At 43.7% G+C, this 23,556-nt stretch overlaps 1 protein-coding gene across 2 annotated transcripts in view; it reads left to right on the top strand.

Annotated features, from left to right (window-relative positions):
- The window catches only part of KCNIP1 (potassium voltage-gated channel interacting protein 1), a 436,690-nt gene that overhangs the window by 193,166 nt on the left and 219,968 nt on the right, over positions 1-23,556 (top strand). The gene's annotated exons all lie outside the window — the stretch shown is intronic.

Genomic DNA, 23,556 nt, shown 5'->3' with positions numbered 1-23,556 from the left:
CAAGTTTGTTTCACTGTAGAATTTCTCACCAGCTGTAATAAAGTGACTGGCTTGCAGTTGGATGAAGACTGCAGGACCACTGTTGCAGAGTTCTCTTCCGATGCTTTTCCCTAAGAGATGATTGACTCCCAATAGCGATCGTTTTGCGTTAGGATTTGACGTGACAGACTGACTTCTTCTCTTGCTTGTGTGCACTAATGAAGGGGAAAAACTCTCTCAGTCCGTTGAGAAGGATGCGCTCGGGTTCCCAGCACAGCCGAGAATGGGTGTGTGCTCCTGGTGTGGTGCTCAGCCTGTGCCTGAATCCCTGCCTGGAGCAAGGAAGGATGCAGGTGGCACCTTGTCTGCGGGAAGCTTGCTGGCTCACAGCCACTGCTTTTAGAAAATAGTGTCTGCACCAAAGTTTCTAATCCCCACTGGTGAATTATTATCTCTCTTCTAACATCCCAGCTTGCCTCAGCCCTTCACAGAGAAGAGCTGGGCTGCAAATCAAAGCTTTCACTAGCAGAAAGTCATTAACTTGTTTTGGATACTTTGGCAGAACCTCATCTCTAGAAAAAGAGATGCTCCCAGATATGGTATCTTAAAAAATAAAAATGAAACAGTGCAGTTTGTCTGTGGTCAGTTGCTCAATTTATAACTAATTATTCTGTGACAGCTGTGACTGATGACAGCTCCAGCCCAGTGCAGCTGAATGTTGTGAGACAGCAACTTTATCAGGGGTCTCCAGCAAAACCCCTGCTTGTCTTTGGGGCTGGGGTTTGAAAGAGGCAGGTAACATCCTATGTCAGAGCTGACTAATTAATCTTTCAATGCAAGGATTCCCTCTGGCATTATCCCCACAGTCCTACTGTGTACAGTCGTTGCCATGGCAATGATAAAAGGCTACTATGGCTGGCTGCCCATCTCCTCTTCATATTTTTCTTAAAGAAAATAAAAGCCAAGATATACTTCAGAGCAGATTTGCTGCCTGTGAAAACTCTGATCTTAGTTAAAGGTCCCCTGAGGAAAACATCCTTCTGACTATCCCCAGCTGCCTCTGCTCCCTGATGCATCACCCCAGTTTCAGGCAGACTCCCTTGGTTCAGGCTGATGTGCTGCAGCAGAGCTGTGGGGCTACGGCTGTGAAGTGTGAGCCCACAGCTGGGAAGGGATGGCCTTGGACAGCTGGGGGGGGGCCCTGATCCCTGGGGAGCTACAGACACCCCCTGGAGCATGGACAAGTGCTTTGAGGTCTGCATCATCAAAGGGTGTTAGATCCAAAATGTTTTTTATACGGATAGTGAGGCACTGGACGGGAGGTTGGGGGTGGGGTGTCCCTGAAAGTATTTGAGTATTTTCAGTTGCCTTTTATCTCATTTGAATACCTAACTAGCTCTAGCCTATCTTAAAATCCAGGAAGTGCCTATCTCCCTTTGCAGGTAACTAAATAAATTTAAAAATTTAGTTCACTGTATACTCCGTTTTCTTCTCTGTGAAATAAAGTAGGATGATTTAGAAAGGATAAAGTTAATTCCTAACACTGAGGAGAGGTATGAGGACTATCTGGGAATAAAACAGGATTGTGTATGTGAAATGGTTGTGACGGTGTTCAGCAGTGACTACTACAGGCAGCTTTCTCTTGCCTGCAACTCCACCACCGGCATATGCTGTGACTCCTGGTTAGAACAAATACCCGGCACTGAAGGATACCTTTATACCAGATCAGTTCAGCAGCAGCACAAAGATGACAACTGACCTATGGGTTTAGGAAAGAAGTCAGTCCATAATTGTGCTCAGAATAAAATCCTAGAGACTGGTGTAATCTCAGCTCTGGTATAACTCCTATGATGCCACCAAAGCTTAATATTTGGAAAAATACCTCCCAATAGTTCCCTGAAGCTATTCAGGCCCTTCTTGACTCTTCACCTCCTCGAAGTTTCTGTCCAGGAAGGAGCATTAATGCAATCTATTCACCAGCCTCCTTGTTGAACCTCTTTCCTGCTACTTTTGCCCTGGTGAAAATGGAAGGCTTCCTTGGAATTATTCACATTCTGGTGGTCACAAGTTTTTTATGTAAAGCTCTCAAACTCTCTCATTCTCCATAGCTGGTGCCTAATAAAAGCAGCAGACCAGGTCTTTCCCTGCAGTTATGTTACCTTTGTGCCTCCCTGTGGCTTTGTCTTTTCAGAATGCATCCATCAAAAGTCAGTACACGCACTTCTGCTCTTATAACTCTAAATAAGGCTGTTGACACCAGAAAGCCTATTCCAGAGAGTTCACTTAAACAAACAAACAAACAAACAGCAACAACCAAAAAACAAAATAACAAACAAAAAACCCCCATGTTAAGTGAGGTCATTGATGATTTTGATCTTTGTACGTCATATGTTAGCATAAAGCTGCAGGATTTTATGATATCTTCGGGTTAACTTTGAAATAATGAAAAGCTATGCACTCCGTATCTTGAGAGTATGTACATAAAACCTTCCAAATTTCTTTATCTGCAGAAAGATAGCCCTTCCTTTCACAGATCCCCAAACGTTTTCTTAGTAACTGTATATAATTTCAGAGCCTACAGTGTTATCAAGAACTCTTTTGCTGCTCTATACATGGTAACACTTCTGTGGCTGTACCATTTGGGTTTTTTTAAAAAAGACCCCATCTTTTTAGTTTCTTCTATCTGATGTGTTCCTGTAGGGCTATTGAAGCATCCTGGTATCACTGGGTACACGGGGGAGAAACCCAGCTATGGCAGGCTGCCGGCCCCGCTCCTCACATCTTGTCCCCACTCCGCCTGTGCCCTGTGAGGTGACGTTCATACGGGTTCACGTTCAAACGCTGTCCCACATAGACAGGCAGCTTGCAAACCTGGTGGATCACACATCATTCCACCTTCATGCTGAAGCTTTGAAAAATGTCAGCTGGAGAGCAGACTGAGCTGTGTATGCCTGCATGGCCGTGCCTTTGCATGAGGCGAGGGCCAGCCTCGGGCTCAGGGACATGCAGAAAAAATAAATCAAAGCATTCACATCAGGAGCAAAGTCAACGAGCAAAAGTCAGACTTCTGCGTTTAGGGCAAGTGAGAAGCTACAAGTGAGTACCCCAGTGTTCGTGTCCTATGTGGGGCAGAACTTGGAGGGCCAGGCTGAACTAGGAGACAGCGGATTTTTTTTTTAATTATTATTTTTGTTTGGTTTTATTATACAAATGGAAAAACACAAGCAGATAAGGGCTTCAGGTGAATTGCAGTTGAATGTGACATGTAACTGATGCTCCCAGTAGTCTGAAGAAAGCTTAAGGAAATGTTTTAAGGTATTTTCAAGAGGAACATTTTTAATCCATAAAACCCACTAGCTACAAAACTGAATAGAGAAAGAAACATTTTGGGCGTCCTAGACCGCTAATCAAAAGAGTTTAAATTTTTTGTGTTATATGCTAAAGTATGCAAAGGTCCATGGCAATTTAAAAAAGAATGTGTTCAGTTCACGGAGAGATTCTGAATGAAAAAAAATATACCACCAAAGATTTTGCAGATACTTACCCTGTTCCAGATTAGTTAATAAATGTTGCAGACAGTCACCTGGCATGCCAGGGCTCACCCTGTGGGCAGTCACTGGTGTGGAGGTTTCACTGTGGGCAAGCCATAAACTGGTCAAATTAGCTGCCTCTCATGCCCAGCTCAACTTGTGGTCACCAGGGCTTGGCAGAGTGCACAGCCTGCCTGCTTCCTCCGGAGTCAGAGAAGGTGCCTCGTGTCTGCGCTGGGGCTTGTTTGTTGTTGCCGCTAAAGGTGAATAACCTGGCCTCAGCTTGAGCGGCCGTTTCCTATAAGTAATTGGGGGTTATGTTTTGGGTGAAACCCTGCCATGCTTTGCTGCTTATACTAAAATCTCTCTTTTCTGAAATCCATCTTTCTTTCAGTATTGTGTCGAAAAGGTTGGGTGGTAATGAAGCAATGTCCTAACAGGTGTGTCAACAAGGAGAATCAGGTCACTTGTGAACATCCCTTATTTTGTATGCTGTCAATCAGTAAATCGCCCTGGGAGTGATGGAGTGAGCCTGTAATCAGTGCAAAACAGACATGTGAATCTTATTTAATCCTATTTGACTTGTCATTTTAATGAATTGGGTTTGGGGGTGAGCTGTTGCATACAACTTCAAGAGATGCTGCTGCTTTTAAATTCCTGTAGTTTCATATGTTGTGTTACTGCTAAACAAGCTGTACTCTGCAGAGTTGACTTGCTGTGAATTCTTTAGTTATTCCTCCTGTGCCTTATTGCTCATGTCAAGTGCAGAACTCAAAAGCCACATCACAATCTAGATAATGAGCTGAAAATACCTTATCAGAGACAAATTTAGATCTAAAATTAAGATTTCCCCTTGTTTCAATGTGCTTAGATCTGCATTTCTTTAAAGTCAAATGATTTGGAGGCCAGGAAGCCTTTCTTGCTGAATTGCTTGGTACTTAGATGCTGTTTGAACCACTAAGTAATAGATCATCTGAGCTACATAAATTGACAGCAGTAAGACAGCTTTTCTTCTGCGCTTGACACGAGTCATCTGTTCCCTCCTGTCTGTCTTGCTCAGCTGCCACTTTCATTATGGAGACAGGTTTGGTTCCGTAGTTGACTTTTTGGATGACCAAGAATGGTACTGATCCTTTGATTTTGATGATCTGGAAGACCATCAGGAGAGAGGAGATAAACTGGAAACTGTATGGCTTTTCTTAGTGTTCCCACGGTGAAAGATGATCAGTAGCAGGTAAAGACTCTGGACCAAGCCAGCTGCAACAGCGCTTGCTCTGTACTTTGGTTTGTTCCCTGGTGGTAAAAGGAAAAATATTTCTTGTCAGCCCTGCTAAGCCTGAAAAGCCTGTGAGGTGGAGCTTGTACAGGAGAGAGATACTGGGGGACAGAGAAGGGAAAGCTGCTTTCTGCTTTTGGTCATGCCTCAGTGGCCAAAACTGGGGAACTTGGCAAAGAGGGACAGAGTGTATGTGGTAAAGCAGGCGTTTGGGGGAGGTAGGTTGGGTTCTATTTTAGTGCATTAATTCTGAGAATCCTAATGGATTTATCCATTATTTTGAATGCTAGTTGGCCTAATTCCAGTCAATTGATTCAGTTTTAATGTGGCTTTTAGTTTATTTTGTTTGTAGTGATTTCATTTACATCCCTTTCATACCTCATTTTATCAACTTGTCATTATGTATTAGAATGGTGAAATGTGCATAGGTGACCCTTTCCAGCAGCCCTCCCTATAACCCAGTTACCATCCACACAGTGGTGGAAGGTGGGGTACTCTGCCCCGGCCCCCTTCCCCCAGTGCACAGCTCACCCACCACGTGCACTTCCCAAGGCCGTCTGTTTTGTCTCTGATATGCCCACAAACCTGGCATCAGTCGCCCTTAGCAAATACAGAATGCAAAGCGCTGTTCCAGTTGACTGCACTTATCCCATTCCTGTCCTTCACTGTGAGCGTCCTTTAAATATAGTCCTTAGGTCTTTTTGATCTCCTGGCCCTATGGGAACATGGCTTTAGGTATGAATTACCCTTCTAGTCCAAACTCGTACCGTCTGCAGCATCTGGGAGGTATTACCCATTCAGGCTTGCATTTGAATGTTAGGTACTAATTTCAGACAAGTGTCTGTCACTTGAACATAAAGTGTGCAGCTGCAGCAGCCCCCAAATAATTATTACCTCTAACTGGCAGCCATTCGGTTCTTTCTCTTTTTTTATCTCTGTAGTATCTGTATGAGTATCCATGGTATGATTCATTTCCCCTACCTCCAGCTGGCTGAAAGGTAGATGTGGAGATCAGCTTTTACTCTAGGGCCCAGTTACAGTCAGTGGCGAGTGATCCGTCCCTCCAAAGGACAATCTGTCCATCAAAGAGAAAATGGGATAAATGGCTTATTGCTCTTCACTGACTGTTCTTTAGACTCAATTCCTAAATGTTTGATGGGCAAAACAGCAAAAATGAATCCCAAACAAAAAATTGATGTGATAGATGATGTTTGTGGCCCCGCTGTGTTACCAGTGGTTTGTATGGAAAGGCATCTCCCTGTCCCTAAGGTAGCTGTTCTACTTGTTACAAAACGTGACCGTTGCTTTTACTACCTTCTTTTAAAGCAGTGTCTAACATTAGGCTTCAGTATCCTTCTTTTGTGGCCAGTACAGAAGAGCTCTATTTTAGAGCTCCTGAGGAACTTGTGATTCAAAGCAAAACCGTTTCTCTTTGCCGTTGGAAATGTGAGGTAGGATGCCTTGCTTAGGACCACATTTAGTAACTGGAGCAGCTACTAATTGAACTGCAGGGCCATGTGCTGGAGTGGCAGGCAGCTCTCTTAACGTGTGTGTAGGGAAATTACCTCTTTCTGGAGGCAGTTGAGTCTCAATTATTTGTTCAACTGGTGATTGCTTGCTGACTCATTCAAAATTTGGCATAATTCAGCTGGGTTGGGTGTTCAGGTTGTAATTCAAATCACAGACTTCATTTTCAAAGCAAAATGAGCTGCAAAGCAATATGAAAGTGTGTAAGCTTTGAGAGGCTTGGAAAAAGCTCAGCACAACTTGACCTGGGTATCTTTAAAGACTGGGAAAAAAAAAAAAAGCTTAGTTAAACATACAACTTTACTAAAACATAGGGTGTTTTTGCATTGGTATTGAACACTTTACTAATGGTCTTATGTAGTTTCTGCTTAGTACTACACTTATTTTTCACTACTCTGTCATTCTGCAGCTGCTTAGGCTGTTTGTTCTCTTGCATGTGATTCCTTACTTAGCAACTGCTTTACCAAAGCGCAAAGTGATTTCAGTCAGACATGGAGGATGGTGCTGTTTCTTCTCTCAGGCTCAGATTCATCACTTTTCCTAGTAATTTAGTAGCCGGTAAACTAGCAAAATGGATGTGGATACTGCCTGGTAAGGGACAAACCTCTGGACCTCAGGAAACTGCTGTTTTAGAAAGCATTTTTCTAACCTTAAAACTTATTTTTGGTAAATAATCTTAGATTTCTTGATAACAGTACATATTACAGTAAGACCTACATACCAGTGCATGAAGTGAGATTTCAGGTAGCCATTTTTTTACTGAATGTAAAAGCACCAAATGTTTCTATTTAGGTGAGGATTTTCCTCCAGTTACTTGGTTTTGCTAGAGACACAGCGGTGTTTGTTCACATTGGTGTAATTCTAGTATCATAAAGTGAATGATGCTAATCGCTGATTTGCCCTGTGAGGATCTGGGCATATCTGTCAGGGAAATATATTTAGAATTAGAATTCTTCTGATATATATGCAGCGCAAGAAAAATAAGGCTGTTGCACGGAGATGATTGGCTGTGTTGTATCTTGCACTTACTTTCACTGAAAAAAAATCAACAAAAATCTTGCCTTTCTGAGCAGTGTCTTGCATTGTACTCTTTTAGATCTGTGATGGTTACATTATGCTTTCATACCATCTGTGAGAGTGGGCCACAACTTTTTTTTCCTACAGGCACTGGTTTAATTTTTTTGTTGTTACCGTTTTTAAGCTACATCATAATGGAGGTTTATCAGAGGAGAATCCTGGGGGCAACAGACCTCCTTCTCCTGGCACATATAGAGCCTGGAAGGTGTGAGTATTTTTATCCAGTGAGTGATAATTCATAAGCTTAATGAATAAAAATGCAAGAATAGTGTTCCTGTAGGTACATCTCTACAGAGGCAAAGGAGCAGCTCTGAGATGAACCGAGCACCGTCTCACCTTGGGGACAAAAGGGCAAAGTACCAGCGGAAGTGTGTTGTGGGGTGGCTGCTCTCCCCACCCTGTGTTTCTCGAGGGCTTTGGCTGGGCAGAGTCCAAGCCCAGTTCTCATGCTTCTGCCATACAACAGCAGTAGCTGAGTTATCTTCTCCAGAAGATCCATGAAATAGTAATAAATCATGCTGGCCCCGCTGGATGCGCCTTGCAGGAGGAAGCTTGTGGGGGCCCCTGGGGTGTCTTAAGTGCCCTGGCCCCTCTGCTCTGGGAACACCTCGTGTCTCCATAGCAGACAGCCTGGGGGCAACCTGGGGGGAGGCAGCCCCCAGGTTAGTCTGAAACATTGTCAAGTTGAATTTACAGATGCAGGAGAACTCCTAATTACGGGGAGCTGTTTGCTGCTGTCAGTGAGAGCGAGAGGCAAGCTCTGCGCTACAGCAGCACTGCCGGTGTCAGGCAGCGTGCTGCTCCTTGTCTTCTGGTCAATCAACAGATTTGCTTGAGAGTGGAGTTAATGCAGTGTCTAAGTGAAGTATTTCCAGTGTAACTGCAACCTCTATCAAAACATGCCTTTTCTAGATTAAGTATCATCCACGAAGAGATCATTTTTCTATTTCTTCTTCCCCCCTAAACCCTTACTTTTCTGTGCTTGCTGTCTGAAAGCACGCAGCACTGCAGCACTGCTCTGACAGCATGGTGTGTTCAGGGAGGGGGAGACAAAATGTCAAAGACCTTCAGAACATTCACAGTCTACTTCTGGGCTTCCCAAACATCACTGGGGTTTTCTGGGTAATTTACTCAAGACTGCTGCTTTTTCTCCTGGGGATTGTCTCAGTAGCGTGACAAGCTTGGTGCAGCTCAGGTTCAGGGCTTTCAGGACACCAGCTTAATATCCACTCCCTACACACAGTGCAACTTTTGGCAGTTGAGCCCTAAAACACTGGAGTGTTATTAGAAAGCATTTGCATTAAAAAGCATCTACAAAACTGAAAGGAACATCCCTTGCCTGAAGCCTTGGCAAAAGTCCACCTGAATCCAGGCTGGAATCAGCTCCCCAAGTGCCCTGGACTGCAGGTCCCCTGGAGGAACAGAGACCATCCAGGCTTTGGGGCAGTTTTAATATTTGACGTGTATATAGAATTCTTTCTGTCATCACTTCAGGTGGAATGACACAGTTTGAAAAGCTGACACAGGGGCTAGGACCCAGGTCAGAGAGAAGCTTCCTAAAAGAGGGGAGCATGCTGTCTCACACCCTTGGGCTCTCTGTTGCACTAATTTCATTGTGCTACTCTCACTCGTTCCTCTTATGATTGGGAACACTTATTCAGAGACCACTGTCATCCTGATTATCTGTAATTAGGAGCGGAAATGACTGTCCAGGTAATGGCTATTGCTGTACAAATGTATTGCATTTTTTCTAAAGTAGTTTTGGAATCCTGGGCAGCAAAACAGATTTTTCTACCTTTCAATTCATTAAAAGTGAAAAACCAGCCCTGTTTGGGACTGCATAAAAAATTACCATTCTTCAATTGCAGCATATATTTCTTGAAGTTAATTATACTTGAAAATGTTAACTAGATGCAAGCTATTTTTTCCTATCCTACAGCAGAGTTTACACCAATGTCATTGTGCCTGTTTCATACATGAATTAATTGTACATAGATTGTTGCCCTTCTGCAAGTGAGAGCAAATGAAGGAGCTTTAGAGAGAACCATTTTAGCATGACTTAGTGTTACTTCTTTTCCATTTTCAGGCTTTTTAAAGAGCTCCGGGCATGATCACATTTGTCTCAGGTCAGACTCTCTGTCTGCCCTCCCTCCCTCTGCCTTCCTTCAGGCTCTTCCAGTAGCTGCCAGCTTTGCCAAGCAGTTATCCATGTGAGTTCATTGGAAGGTTTGTTGCCACTTTAAGGCATAGAGTTTAGGTGAAAGAATGAGTTATATAGATCTTTATTACGACTGAAGCCCAATTAACTACTTTGTTTTAAAAGATTACTGAAAGGTTCAAGAGTGGTGTTCATCCACTTCAAGGTGAATCCTTCAGCCTCATCTTCACCTTGGCAGCTACACTGTGCATCTCTTCTGAGGTCTTGTTCAGATCACCTTCCTTTGTCTTCCCACCCCAACAAGCTTTTATTAATTCTTTGGTTGTCTTGCAGAAGCCAAGAATTATGCCACCACTTTTGATTAAGAATCACACTTTCCCAGTAATTTCCATGCACTTCTTCTAAAGCTTATAAAGAGATTTTGCAATAGCCATTAATAATTCTTAGCCCATCCTCCGTGTTTTACAGAGTGATTTTGGAGAGATGAATGTGCCTCAGTTTGATGTTCATGGAACCTTTTACTGTTTTCTGTGCTGAAATATAGGCTAATGTGTCAGATAATGCTACCCAGTTGCAGCAGTTTTACTCCTGGCTAGGCAGGGTCTTGCTGTATGAACCCTAATAGCTTATACTGTTTTTAAGACTAGAAATTAAGTTACATTAATCATTTTTTGCAAATAGTTTCGAAGTTATAAACCATTGATCAATAAAAGTGAGAGAAAAGACTGGGGCCTTTGGGGGAGAAGTAATGCATTCATTACTGTGAACAAATTCAATATGAGGAATGAATCAATGTCATGACTTGCTAGCAATGTATTACATATTGTCCCATATAATCTAGTGCAGACCAGACTGGTATTTCTTTCATGTGGTATCTGAAAAATGATTGTCCTTCCTCCAGTGAATTGCTGTTTGATATTTTCTGCAGAAGAGAATATGAAACAATAATGAGAGGGTCAAATGCTGCCCTTCCCTGGACACGTGGCTGGCTTGCTCAAGTCCACAGCCTACCTGCCAGCATCTCTCCGTGTACCTAAGTCCCATATTGATGACAGCCCTACAGAATGCAATACAGAATGGCAGCCCTAAGGCACTAATACCAACAACCAAGATAAATGCATTACACATCACAGAAAGGACTGAATAATAATTTAAAAAAAATATTTTAAATGTATGGCAATTATTTAGAAAGGAAAAAGGTACTAGGGGGATGCCTACTAGGATGCACAGAAACCACCTACTGTGCAATGTTATAGTCTCTCAAATTCTTCTGAATACCGATCTCAGTTAATCTCAGTTATCTTTTCCCAGATTGTTTCTTCCATGCCGCTCTCCCCTCCACAGCACCCACTGCTCACGTGGAGAGCCCGGCAGCCCTTGCAGGCAGCTGGCAGGAGCCTCTCTGGCCCAGCCTGTCTGAGAGAAGGGAGCTTGACAGGCACCTGAGCCATCTTCTCACTCCATCTCCGCAAGCCTGCCATCGATGAGTATGTATCATCCATTTCTCACATGGCAACAATTTTAATGGGACCTTTTCTTCTCTTCCCTCCTTAAAGCTAGTATGCCCTTTATCAGGAAGCCTGGAAAAGGATGTACGTTGGTCTGCACTGTCCCAGTGGCAAACAAAAAGCAAAAATATCTCTAATTAGTTAATCAGTGAAAGGCCTCTTATTCTGAAAACTCATCTGCAGGTTTTATGATTGTCTTTTTTGAGTGTTTTCTTTCTGAATTATATAGTACAGTAAAAAACCCAAACCAGATACTTTCTCCATTGTTTTCTGAGTCTACCATTACACTACAAAGTACCTTAATCAGCTTCATCTTCATAGTATTTTTTCCCCTATAAAGATAGGAAAGTCATTGAAATTCTGCTGGAGAAAGTATCTGTGCAGGATTTGAGAAAACATTGCCCCAGGAGCAGTCTAAGCTCTATATACTATTAAATGCTATCAAGTTAAACAAACAAACAAACAAACAAAAAACCCAAAGAAAATAAACAAACCAAGCCAACAAAAAACTCCAAACCCACAAAAATTGCTTTCATGTCTGATGTGAAATATGTGCAAGACTAGGCACCTTGTATGAAGCTTCAACCTACCTTGTGGTTTTATTTTGGATTCTTTTTCTTCAAGGGATTCTAACACACGTTAACCAAACTAATCCCCTTTCACTATCTCATCCCTTTGGATACATTCAGACTTATAAATGTCAGGGAGACATGTGGTTAAAATTTTGCAGTGGGGGGTGGTGGAATGGAGTAATGAAAAAACAAAACAAAAAAAATCATCCCACAAACTCTTATTTGCTGCTGGTGGTAAACAGGTTAATACATTCCTTAAGCTGAAAAGCCAGACAATGAAAAAGTGAGTGAAAAGAAGTTAAATTATTTAATGTGAGTAATAAATGCATGAATCAGACACCATTAGAGTTGGGTGTCTTCTCATTATTGACTGATTTGCTTGAAGCCCAAATGTTCAAAAAAAACCCTAAGTAAATATCAAAACACAAAAAAATTGTGCAGAACTTTGAAGCATTTTGCACAAACTGGACTCTTGCGGTTTGCAGACCATACGGTTGGCTTCTGGTTTACTTGGATTTTTCCTGCATTATTGTTGCGCATGATGGGATCTGCATGGCTAGATGGTGTGGTCAAGGCTTCCTCTCCTCGTGGTCCTTTTTCTTTGTGTTTGACGCACAAACACTGTGGTGAGATGTTTGTGCATCAGCTCGTGAATACCAAAGTTTCTGTGCGGGACCCAAGAGCGGCTGTCGGACTGCTCTGGCTGGGCAGGTGCCATCTGTAACCCGGGGGTTCTGGCTTCGCTTGTAGAGCTGCTCTGGGACACATGAGTGGAGAGGCAGCACATCAGGTAACCGAGTCCTGTTGCAAGGCGTGGGGTGAGAGCAGGTCAAAGCCAAACCTTGCACACCCCGCTGTGCCCAAGGCAGCGGTACGTGTCTCCCTGTGCTGCAGCCGGCAGGCACAGGGGTCAGCTGCTCTGGTGCCAGAGGCACTGCACAGGGTCCAGGGTCCAAGAAGTGATGGAAGGATGACTGGCCATGCCTGCAGTAATAAAGGATTTCTCAGGCCTGAGATGGCAGTTTCATTCATAACTGATTATAGTCACTTCTAAGTCTTCATAGCCTGTCCTGTAACTTTTCACAGTTATCCATAGCCCCAATAGCAGGAGCTTCAGTATTGACATTTCTGCAGAAAATTTCTCTGTATTTCAAAATCAGCCATTAATCTGAATTAGTAAGCAAAGATTTAAAAAAAAAATATATATCCAAAAACATTGTGTTCAAATATGTGTTGAAGCACAGCAGATAGTTGTTAAACATCTTTTTTTTTCAATTTCTCTTAATCTGTGGTGGTGTTTGTGCATCGTGAGATGGAGGCGGTGATGTCCAGCCAGGTCTGAAAGGCAGTGGTTACCTTGTTGTGTGCCCTGTAAGAGTTCAGCCATTGCTTTGCATAAAACATTAACATTTTCCTGGACTAGTGGTTAGACTCTGTACTGGTCCTAGGAGGGCCCCAGGCTGTCAGTAAAACACAAGATTTGAGGTTGGTGGTGGATGCTGAGCTGTGTCATGGGCACCAGCGGGGGGTGACAGCTGCCCAGGCACTGCTGTGGCTCTGCCTCCGCCAACAGCTCTCCTTCCAGCAGCTCACTGTTTTGCCACTCCGCAACATAACGCTGATCTCTTAAAAGTACATTTGAGTGGTTTCCAACTCTGGCTGAAGGGATAAAATACTTTGTACTATTTATTAGTCTGAATAACACCAACAAATCAGTGACTGCAGCTAATAACAGCAAAAGGTATTAAGGGGACAGTGAGCATCAAGTCCAATTTGCAAGGGCCTTTAGATACCAATTAATTGTAGCTGGGGGTTTTCTTGCCTCATGTAATCACTGTGGTAAAGATGGGGTTAGTGCACAGTGGTGTGGTTTTCCCACAAGATAAGCAATGGATTGGTTTTTTTGGATTGTATCCAAAAGCAGCTGAATAATGCTGAACTGGATTTCCTATCCCTCGTTCCAACCCACCACCAGCACCGTTACTGCTGAGTAGCATCACGTGCCATCTGTCAGCACTAGTGCCCAAGTTGGCAGTGGATGCTTCTGGTTACAACTGATCCAGAAGAACATCCCCCCTCTGCCCCCACCCTCAGCACAGGACATGCTGTCCGAGATACTTGACATACAATAAGCGACTCTGCTGCAGAGATAACTTTAGACTTATTCTTCTCATTGCCTTTAAGCATTTTCTTCGTGTTTCGGTTCTCCTTGCTGTAACAGCAACATTCTTTAGCTGCCATTTGCGGTTCTCTGTTTTATAAGATACTGCTGTCTTATTAGGTCAGGGAATTCAATAAAGAATAGCAGGATTAAATTAGATCAAATGAAAAGCGTACTTTGTAGGAAGGAGGGTTTAACTGGAAGGAGATGTCAGAACATACCAATCACTTTAATACCTAGGTGTGGGGTAAGGCGTGTCTGATTTGAAGCACTGTCAGTATGTCTGCAGAGCAAACAGAGGCTATTGTGGTGTGTGCAGGCACAGCCTTGTTACTGTGACTCCAGCAGTAACAGAGAAAGGGGGAGGCGGGGGGTCAGGGTCAGGGGGAGCCCCTGCGGGGCTCATGCAGCACATGCTGATAGCTGGGTCCTTACCTTGCTGTTACCCTCATTTGTGTTGCCAGACTAAAGCCAGGGCAGGGGCAGCTCCCCTGGCACAGTGTACGCCTTCATCTGCTGTGCAGCCCTGCCTGCGATGCCCTCCATCCTCCTCCGGAGCCAGTGAGCCTGTTTTACTGCACGTGTGTGAAGGGACACCTTGCCAGCCAGGCTGGTGCAAGACCTGGATTTGCTCTGATGAGGTTGCAGCGAGCAAGACATCCTCTAAACTAGCTGTTTCTGTGCAACCACATCAGCTCTGACCTGGGCCTTCTCTGTTCCGTGTTCTTCTCCAGTTGTGTGATCTTTGTGACACCAAGTGACTCTAGCAGGGAACACATCCCCAGGGAAGCAGCAATTCACTACGTTGTGCGAGTTTAACAACCCCTTGGTCCGTTCATCTTCTATTTGGTTTTGTTAATACAAAACAAAAAGGGAAATTATACATCAGATGAAGAGTGATGGTTGTTCTGTCTCTGTCCTTTGAGTCCATACTGGGATCAGGAACCACAGAAGCTCCATGATGGTAGCTGTTCTTGGAAGGACTTGGATCCCCACGTATTTCTGGAGTTCTATTGATTTTTTATCACCGATCTCTGATGGCCACACACTTTGCACAGCCATTTGCATTGTTATTGTTATGCTGGTTGCTGCGCTGCAGCTGGGCTTTCCATACCCAGACTGGAGGCTGAGGAGGCAAGAGGAGCGATCGCTCCTGCTGGCACACGTTCCTGGAATGACCACGCTGAAGTAATGAACTTAAGGTCTTGACATGTTCTTCACGGTAATATTAGTAGAGGAGACTACTGCAGATGACAGCAAATTAGATAAGGCAGGGTCCCCCAGTGATTACTGCCTGCCACGGAATTAGTTTCGGCATTAATATTTCACTTAATTGAAGAGTGGTGCTTAAAGTCTGTACAGTGCTCCATAGTTTTTAACTTCCTCCAAGAAACAGAAATCCAGGCCTAGGCCAAAAATGGGACATTGACATTCCCGTCTGTGACGATCCCCGTGGGAAGTACTGATAGAGTTGCAGTGGTCAGGAGTTACCACCTCAGCAAATCGGGGGGCTCAAAGGCAGGAAGAAGTCACAACTTCTCTTTCATTTTAGAGACCAAAGCCTGACTCGTAAACGTGTATCCCAACAGTGTTTGGCTAAGGGAGGTCAGCAAAAATGCAAATTTATCAAATCCCATTAAAAAAAAAATCAGATATAGGTCTTAATGGTGGTGGTAGGGTTTGGGATTTTTTTAAGTTTGTTTTTCCTTGCTTGGTTTGGCAGGGAGCAGCAAGGGACAGCTTTTTGTTTCCTGTAGTTGATTCAATGCACATTTTTGTCATTAAAAAAGCCAGAGTCGCAAGGAAGTTTCATCCTCAAAAGCTAAGTTAGTGAAAGAAATATAATAAGCACTTTAAAATGTTGTAACCAGAAGGTGTAGCCAAACAGGAAACTTAAGGAAACCTCTTTATGGTTGTGTCAGGTGCCATTTGTGCTGTGCTGCAGTGGAACAGCCAGGGTGGGCTGGCAGCGATCCCTCAGGCCTCAGTGCCTCTGTGGTGTCATACTGCTCGGTATGGGTGGGAAGGTACCGCCTCGCTGCCACTCTACCAAGTTACACCATCTCTCCTAAAACTACAGTCAACTAGAGTGCTTCACGGAGCCCGCGTGAAGGTATCCAAGGTGGTTTTAAGAAGACAAAGCCAGCAAGTGTTAGCAGGGCACTGGACCCGAGCGAGGGAGCGTTGATTTTGTGCGTAGTTAACAGCCGCGGCAGCAGTTTCCCTGCTTGCGTGACTGCTTGGCCTTGGGATGCGGAGCTCATTTCATCGTGTGGCCTGCAGGTTGTGTTGTGCTGTAGGTACACCTCTGATCTCCAGGTGTAAGGGTACATAGGCTTAATTAGGTCATCATTTTTAGGACCTGAGTGACATCAGTGCTGCTTTGCTAGAAAATCTCTGCTGTTTTTCCTTGACTGTTGTTGATCAGACCCAGGCCTGTGGATCACCTCATCCCAATTGCTGATGTAATTGTTTGCAGACTGTAATTTGATGAAAACTTCATTTTAAAACTTATTCTTACAACATGACCAGGGATAATTAGCTGACAGCAGCATAGTTTTGTTGCACAACAGCTAATTTGGAGGCAGTGAGTCCTTGTACTGGGAAGAGGTGAGTGCGGTGGCACAGTCCTTCAGGGCTGCTTTATTTTTGTTGAGACATTGACCAAAGGAGCAAGTTTATAGTGAGGTTCCCCCTCCTCTGTTTTTTGGCTTGTTTTGTTTGTTTGGTTGGTTTGTTTTGCTGATGCTTTGCTTTTGACAAAGGACTTAGATACTTGGTCATTGTTTGAATGTGGAGAAGTCAGCATTATTTACTAGGAAAAGGTAGCCCATGATCCTGGATGGAAACCGAGAACATTAATTTATACATAATTTATACATTATTTCTGTGGGTCTGACCCTCACACAGACACTGGCCATTCTCCTTATTTGAGGCACACGGATTGCAGAGAAGGGTTTAAGTAAAACCATATATTGGCTTTCCTCGTGTTTTCCTGTCAAAAATATGATCCCATTAAATGTTGAAAAAGTACCAAAAGTATAGATATTAGTGAGAAACCCACCTTTGAAGTATTATTGGGTTTTGGAGGGATTTTATCATTGCCCTCATTTAATACCTGGTTGTTACCAATTGCTGTGGTTCAGCATGAGCTCCCGTAGTGTCAGAGAAGCAGTCATCCTGAGTTACTCTGGCACACCAATTGCCTTGGCACCCCAATTGCCATGGCACACAAAACAGCTGCTGTCTCTCATGGCAAATGCAGAAATGGGCTGATTTCTGCAAGTTTTGCGTAGTTCTTATTGGACTGATAACTTAGCGAAACTGATGGGGCCAGAAAAATAAGTATCAACCACTTTGTTTTGCTGAAACTTAACAGGAACCTAACAGAGATTTCTGTGTCTTGAGAACAGGGGAATTATATTTGTGACCTACATTCTTCTGGTTATTTTTGTTAATTGATGAATCATTTATTTGCGTGTACGTTTTCCCTGTGTGCTCATTTCCATAATAATATAAATATAAAAAGAATTACAAAGGCTTTTCTGGGGTTATAGAGGACTGATAGAGAATCTCTGTGTGCTACTGAGTACTTCATTTTTTTAGACAGTTAGCATGACTCTCTTAGTGGGTGTTTTGCTTCTCTCTGAAGTCCTGGCTGGCATCAGCTGCAGACAGCATGGTGCTGCTTACAGAGGTTAAAGCAGAATGGTAGGGTATGCAGTCTTATTTTAATGCAATCAACCAAGATAACACCAGTATAAATATGATTATCCTTTACACGCTCCATAGGTTGGTCCTATATTCACTTAAGCAGATCCATTTATTTATCAGTTTTATTTAACTACAACAAATATCTATATAAAAGGCCTAAATACTTTTTTTCTGCCTGCCTGAAATACCAGTGTTGGTTGTGTGTTTTATTAAAAAAAAAAAAAATAATAGCAACTAAAGGCTCCTAATGAATGCTTTCGGGTCTTTGGGCCTGTTTGACACTCCCTGTAGATCACTCCAATTCAGTGGCTGGTGGGTACATGTGGCTGCTTGCCTTGCACCTTTCTCCATCCCATTTGCTCTTTGGCTGTCCCCAGGAATGGCAGGGCAGTGCCCTGGGACCAGTTCAGCTCTGGTGCTGCCATTCAGGGTGAAGGTGATGGGGGAAAATGATATCTGTTTCTAGGAAGAAATACAAGGGAAAGGTTATAATTCTTCTTCCTCTTCCATTTTGAGATGGTGACACTCAGGACTGAACAAGGGTGGGACGTAGCTCCTAAGTCCCACAGACATTGCAGTCCATGCATAAATGGATGAACCAGAGAAAACTGTAACCAACAGTGAAGACCTGGGGATGAGAGCTGCTTTTTGAAAGGCACAATTTTTCCAGAGCCAGCGTGCACTGAAAGAAGAGAGGCGTGCTCAGCGGGACGCGGTGTTCAGTGTAACCTTCGGGGCAGCTCATACATGACTGCAAGGTTTGGGTCAGCCATGTGTGAACAAATGTCTTGCGGAGTAAGTGGGTGGAAAGCAAGCTACTCTCACAGGTTCACCTCCTCAGAGAGCCCAAGGCAGACCTGACACTGTACTAACAGCCCTTTGAAAATCCCATCAGGAAAACAGAGCTTGACATTTATTGTCACTATTAAAGGTACCTATAATGAGCAAAACCCAGCAGCTAATTCCTTCTTTCCATTGTTTCTCGGTGGAATGATAGTGCCACCTCCTTGCACTATGGGAGGAGCGAGCTGGTCTAGTGTACCTGCCTTCCTCCCTCCGCCAGGTGTTTGCACACTAAGAAAAGCTGCACGCTGCTGAGATCACTGCTGCCCATGCTGTCGACCCTCTCCAGCACCGAGGTGACAGTAGTGGCAGCTCCTGCAGTGATGCCAGGGTTGGGCTGGCAGTCACAGGATGTCTCACAGAGTCCCTGCCCTCCAAATAATAACACCCAGGGGCTGATATCAAATCAAGTCAGTAGCTGTGGCTTCTGCAAACCTGTTTCAGACTCTTGCGATGGGTTTTTGCTTCAGTGCTGTTAAGCATGGTACAAATTTAAGTCATGTATCATTTATGAGCACGATCCCCTCTGCAAAGCTTTCTGGTGTTCAGCTTGCAGCATCCGTGAACAGGCTGTTTCTGAGGAGTAGAGATGGTCTTTATTGAATGCACTCCATAGCACCTTTTTGATTGCAAGCCAGCTTGTCTTGGTCTTACTTAGGTGAAATTGTGTGAAAGTAGAAATCTGGGTTAGAAGAAATACATGCAAATGCCATTACACTTTCCCTTGCATTTTCTTCTTCTTTTTCTTTTTTATTGGGTACTTTAATTTGTCCTGGCACAGGGACAATAACTGTTTGCTACTTGATGTGGTTACAGAAAAACATGTGAACGTGATATCAAACAGCCTTTGACCTCATGGTATTTTCATGTTTTTTTCAGAATCATTTCAATCCATAAATTTACACTGGGATCTATAAGTTCAAGTCTCATTGATTTCAGTGACAGATGCATGTGTGCCTTGGTGAACTGAATGAGAAATAAGGGGCTTTAGCTATTGGCAGAGGGGAGATGTCCTCATTTGCCTGACAGCTGGGTTTGTTCTGCAACTCACTCTTCCAGATGAGCGCAAAAAGATCCTGCTTATTACCTGAGTAGATGCAATGTTGTAACTAGACATCCCATTCCAGATAGGGCATTGCAATCCTAGCTTAAGCCCTGGAAATTTGCTATTCTGCAAGAGGAGCACCTGCCTTTGCTACACGTCACAAACCTCAGTGCTGTGGAGGTTGCTCTGGAGTAGCAGAGAGTAAAGGGGATATCTCAGCCACATTTGTTTCCCCATTTCAGGTGCATGAAAAAACTTGATTACAAAACATCGGGAACATATGGTTTGTGAAATCAGCTGGTGTGTGGAAAATTCCATCTCTGGGCTGGGAGCTGGGTTTCCCAATCAGAAGGCAAGTGTTAATCTCGCTCCATCTATCTCAGAGCCTTAAGTCTAACAGTAACACATTCGCAGCCATGAATGTGCCTCCTTTCAAGGAGCACAGATCAGTATGCCTAGGCTGTACGTCCTCTTCATTCAAAAGTAGGTTTTATTATACTGGGTGAATTGCCTTCGAATCACAGGGAGTTTCTGTAACATTGGTATTTGTTCCAATACTTACCGTAGTAACAACCAGATTGGCTTGCATGGCTTTTAAATAATTCATGACTTTGCACTGGACTGCATTCTTCTTCACCAGAAAACAACATTTTCCTGTAACAGTTTCTGTAAATGATCTGTCTTAATTGTGGTAGCTATGCCTTGTCATCAATGTTGTGGTGTTTGATCCTTAAAATCCTTTATCTCTGGTTTCTTTCTGGGATATCTGGATTCAATAATATTACCAGGAATGCCTGTGGAGAGGATGTCCCCAGGACTGCGCTCGCAGCTTGCTTTGGGAGGTAAAGCAGGTCTGGTTCCTTACACCCCCACTCAGCTGGACACCAAGAGCGATGCCCTGGGCACTGTGCCCTTACACCTGTGTGCACCCTTATGTACTGCAAACAGTGGTCTGCAGCAACTCTGCTAGTGAAATCTCTGCAGTCAAAATATTTATGAAGCTCTTCTGATGTACCAGGTAGAGAGATGTCCTCCAAGCCTATCAGGTAAAGAGACAATAACCGTTCGATCATGACGGAGGGTCCAGGAGGACTGAGATGTGAGACTGAGGTGGAGGTGAGAGGTGGACTGAAGGAAAGAAATGGGGGCACTGCAGAGCTAGAGCTTGATGAATGTTAATTTGCTTTACATGAGATGTTGACAGTCCCTGCCATGTTGTGTGAGGGGTGCAAGATACATTTACAGATTAGGTGAATGCTACCACTTAAAACTACCAAACCAGAGCAGGAGCGGAAAGGCCCAGAGCTGAGCAGACCAAACTCATGGGCTTGGTCGGTGCAAGCAGCTGAGAAGGGAAACTCAAGGTTGGAGTGAACAATCAAGCTGAATTAGAGTTTGATGGTTTATTTGCGCTCACTCATTCCTTCTCTTGATAGAATCACTAAAACAACCTTTACCTGAAATATTAAGCCCCAAAGAGTTGCTGCCACAGTAAATATTACACTTGAATTGATTAGGTGCACTTCAGAAATCAAGCCACATTCTTAATAGAGGAGCAGTGCATATTTTCAATGTTTATCATACTGTATTAGGTGTTTAATTAAAAAGAGGTTCCCAGAGGATTAGCCAGCTTCATGTTGATGGCAGAAGCAGATCTGTTAGCAATTTTTGGCAGGTAATTATAATGTGGAACTGGATGGCTCGAGCTGAATATTTTATGATAGGAGCTCTAGTTGGAATGAAGAGAAGTATAATCACTCTTTTTGCTAGAGGAAAAAAAATAATCAAACAAGCACACACACCTGTTTGCTTCTGCAGGTTTGCTAGCTTGGTAAATTAGGAAGGAATTAGTGTTGATATTATCCAGATTACTGGGCTGAGCTCCACAGCAGGGAGCATGGGAATCGGCTGATGGCTCTCACTGCTCACACTTCTGCAAGCACCTGCTCTCGCGTGCTCCTCAGGGAGCCGGGGGGATTTGATTTCTATTCTCCGCTCCTATGTTGGATTAAGCCAGATCAGCAGGACAGGATGTAGCCCTGCATGTGAGAGGCAGAGCACAGCTGGAAAATAGAAGCATCTTCCCCTCCTTAGGCAATGTGCTGCCTGTCTGGGTGTGATTTTCAAGAATATTCTTGACATCAGAAAAGGGTTTACCCAATGTAGCCACCCTCCACTGATCCTTGTGACATCCCTGTAGCTAGGAAAACTTGTGCCTTAACAATGTTTGATGATCTTAATACCACATGTGGCAGCAGGTAGGTGGTGTGAGAGGAGGTAAAGAAAAGTTTGCAGAGCAAAGCAGACATGCAGCAGGCTTGTTTCCCAGACAGCCTCAGCCCAGACCCCTCGCCACCAAGCTGCTCCTGCACAAGGGCTTCCATGGCAGATCTTTTGGACAGGTTGGGACATGACACATGTGACATCCATTTGCTGCTGCTTACATTGCTAAAAAAGCAGCAAATGAACAGGTCTTACTGGATCAGATCATTAACTCTCAGAAGTCCAGCAGCAATCCTCTGCTTGTGGCTGATGCCCGGGGTCTCACAGGAGAGAGAAGGACCTGCTCTGGTTGTGCTGCTGGGAATCTTCGGGATGTTACCGGTCTGCAAAACGAGGCATTTGTGAAATGCAGCATTTACTTAAAGCAACTCCCTCTCTAGATAACCACTCAGTGACTCCATGGAAATGAGGGAGCTTAAAAGAAAGGTGGGAGAACTCAATGCTGTATTGACAGGTTTTTTACCATTAGGGTCTGAATTAATTTTAAAAATGTATTTTTTAATTGCTATTATTTGGTATTGACTGCAATATTAGCTGTCCCTGCTCTTAGCACACATGGTGGTGTGTTTGCACGAAGGCACGTGTTTGATGGCTGTGCCAGGCTGTGTGCCATGGTGGGAGCTACCAAATCCAGGATACAGTTGCTGAAGCTGCCCATGAGCACTGGCAGGAGAAGCCTTAGAGAAGCCTTAAAACATCAGGCTCAGCATTTTATAGGCATTAGGCGAATGAGCTGATAGAAGGAAAAGGAGAAAACAGATGGGAGAAAGCATTTATGAAGCAGCTGCCTGTTAACCAATAATTTGGTACATTTCCTTCAGTTCTTTTCATTAAGCCACAATATGTGGATGTCTCATTTTCTGTGAGATCCATTGAATGTTCAAAAGACTTGGCTATAATTAAACAAATGCTGAAAGAGCAGAGACATGCACTGTGTCAGGAATAGTCCTCTCTGCGTTCTGGAGTACAACAGCCCGATACAGCACCCTTCTTCTGTACCCATCTCTTCGCTCGGAGTTCTTTTCAACAATTAACAGGGTAACAAGGTGAACGGATGATTCAAAGTTAATATTGTTTAAATCTGAGAACTCCCTATGGAAGGTTTGGTTTCAGCTTTCAGACCCATTGGTGGCAGCTTGGTGTGGTAACCCAGGATTTATCAATGTACAGGATAAAACTTGCTTGATTGCCTGTGATCTCTACTATGGGAAGGAATTTGACCTTGCATTCTGATAACAGCCAGATATGGTCACATCATCTTTCCACTAATTTAGGACCCTTTGCATCTGCAGTTAAAAATATAAGACTGAATTTTTGTAAGAACTCAAAATGATAACACTTCTTTTCCTAACTTTGTTGCAGTTTGTTAATTAAGTTATGTTAATGATATGATGTTAATGACTCAAATTTTCCCTATTGCCTGCCCACCTCAAGTTCCTCACCAAAATGTGAGTTGGCTCTGCCAGGGATTTGTGCCGTGGGATTAGCGGGGAGAGACCATGTCATGCAGAGCACATCCATCCAGGAGCAGAAAGGTGAGCCCAGCCTGGCTGTAGTTGCCTGGCCCAGGAGCAGGGCAGGAGGTCTGCTGTGAAGCTCCAGTTCTCATTCCTGGTCCTCTGAATCCACCTATAGGGTGTTTGACTTGCACCAGGCCTAGGCAGCAGAAGGGAACATAATTTCCAGTGTTTGTAGTTGATACAAGGAGTTCCCTTAGTGACTGTGGGTGCAGAGAGATCAGGTGATGAATGAAAAGAGGTGCTCTGAGTACACTGTAAAATGGGCTAGAAATTATAGTGGATTCCGTGTGGAAAGGGCTTGTGTATGTCACGACATAATATACCATTTTTCAATATGCAGTAATAGCAAGCAAGCCTCTCCAT

The sequence above is a fragment of the Falco biarmicus genome, chromosome 8 (assembly GCF_023638135.1).
Source record: "Falco biarmicus isolate bFalBia1 chromosome 8, bFalBia1.pri, whole genome shotgun sequence".
In the NCBI taxonomy this organism is placed as follows: Eukaryota; Metazoa; Chordata; class Aves; order Falconiformes; family Falconidae; genus Falco; species Falco biarmicus.
The sequence above is the reverse complement of the archived record's forward strand: the minus strand, read 5'-3'. Positions and strand labels throughout refer to the sequence as shown.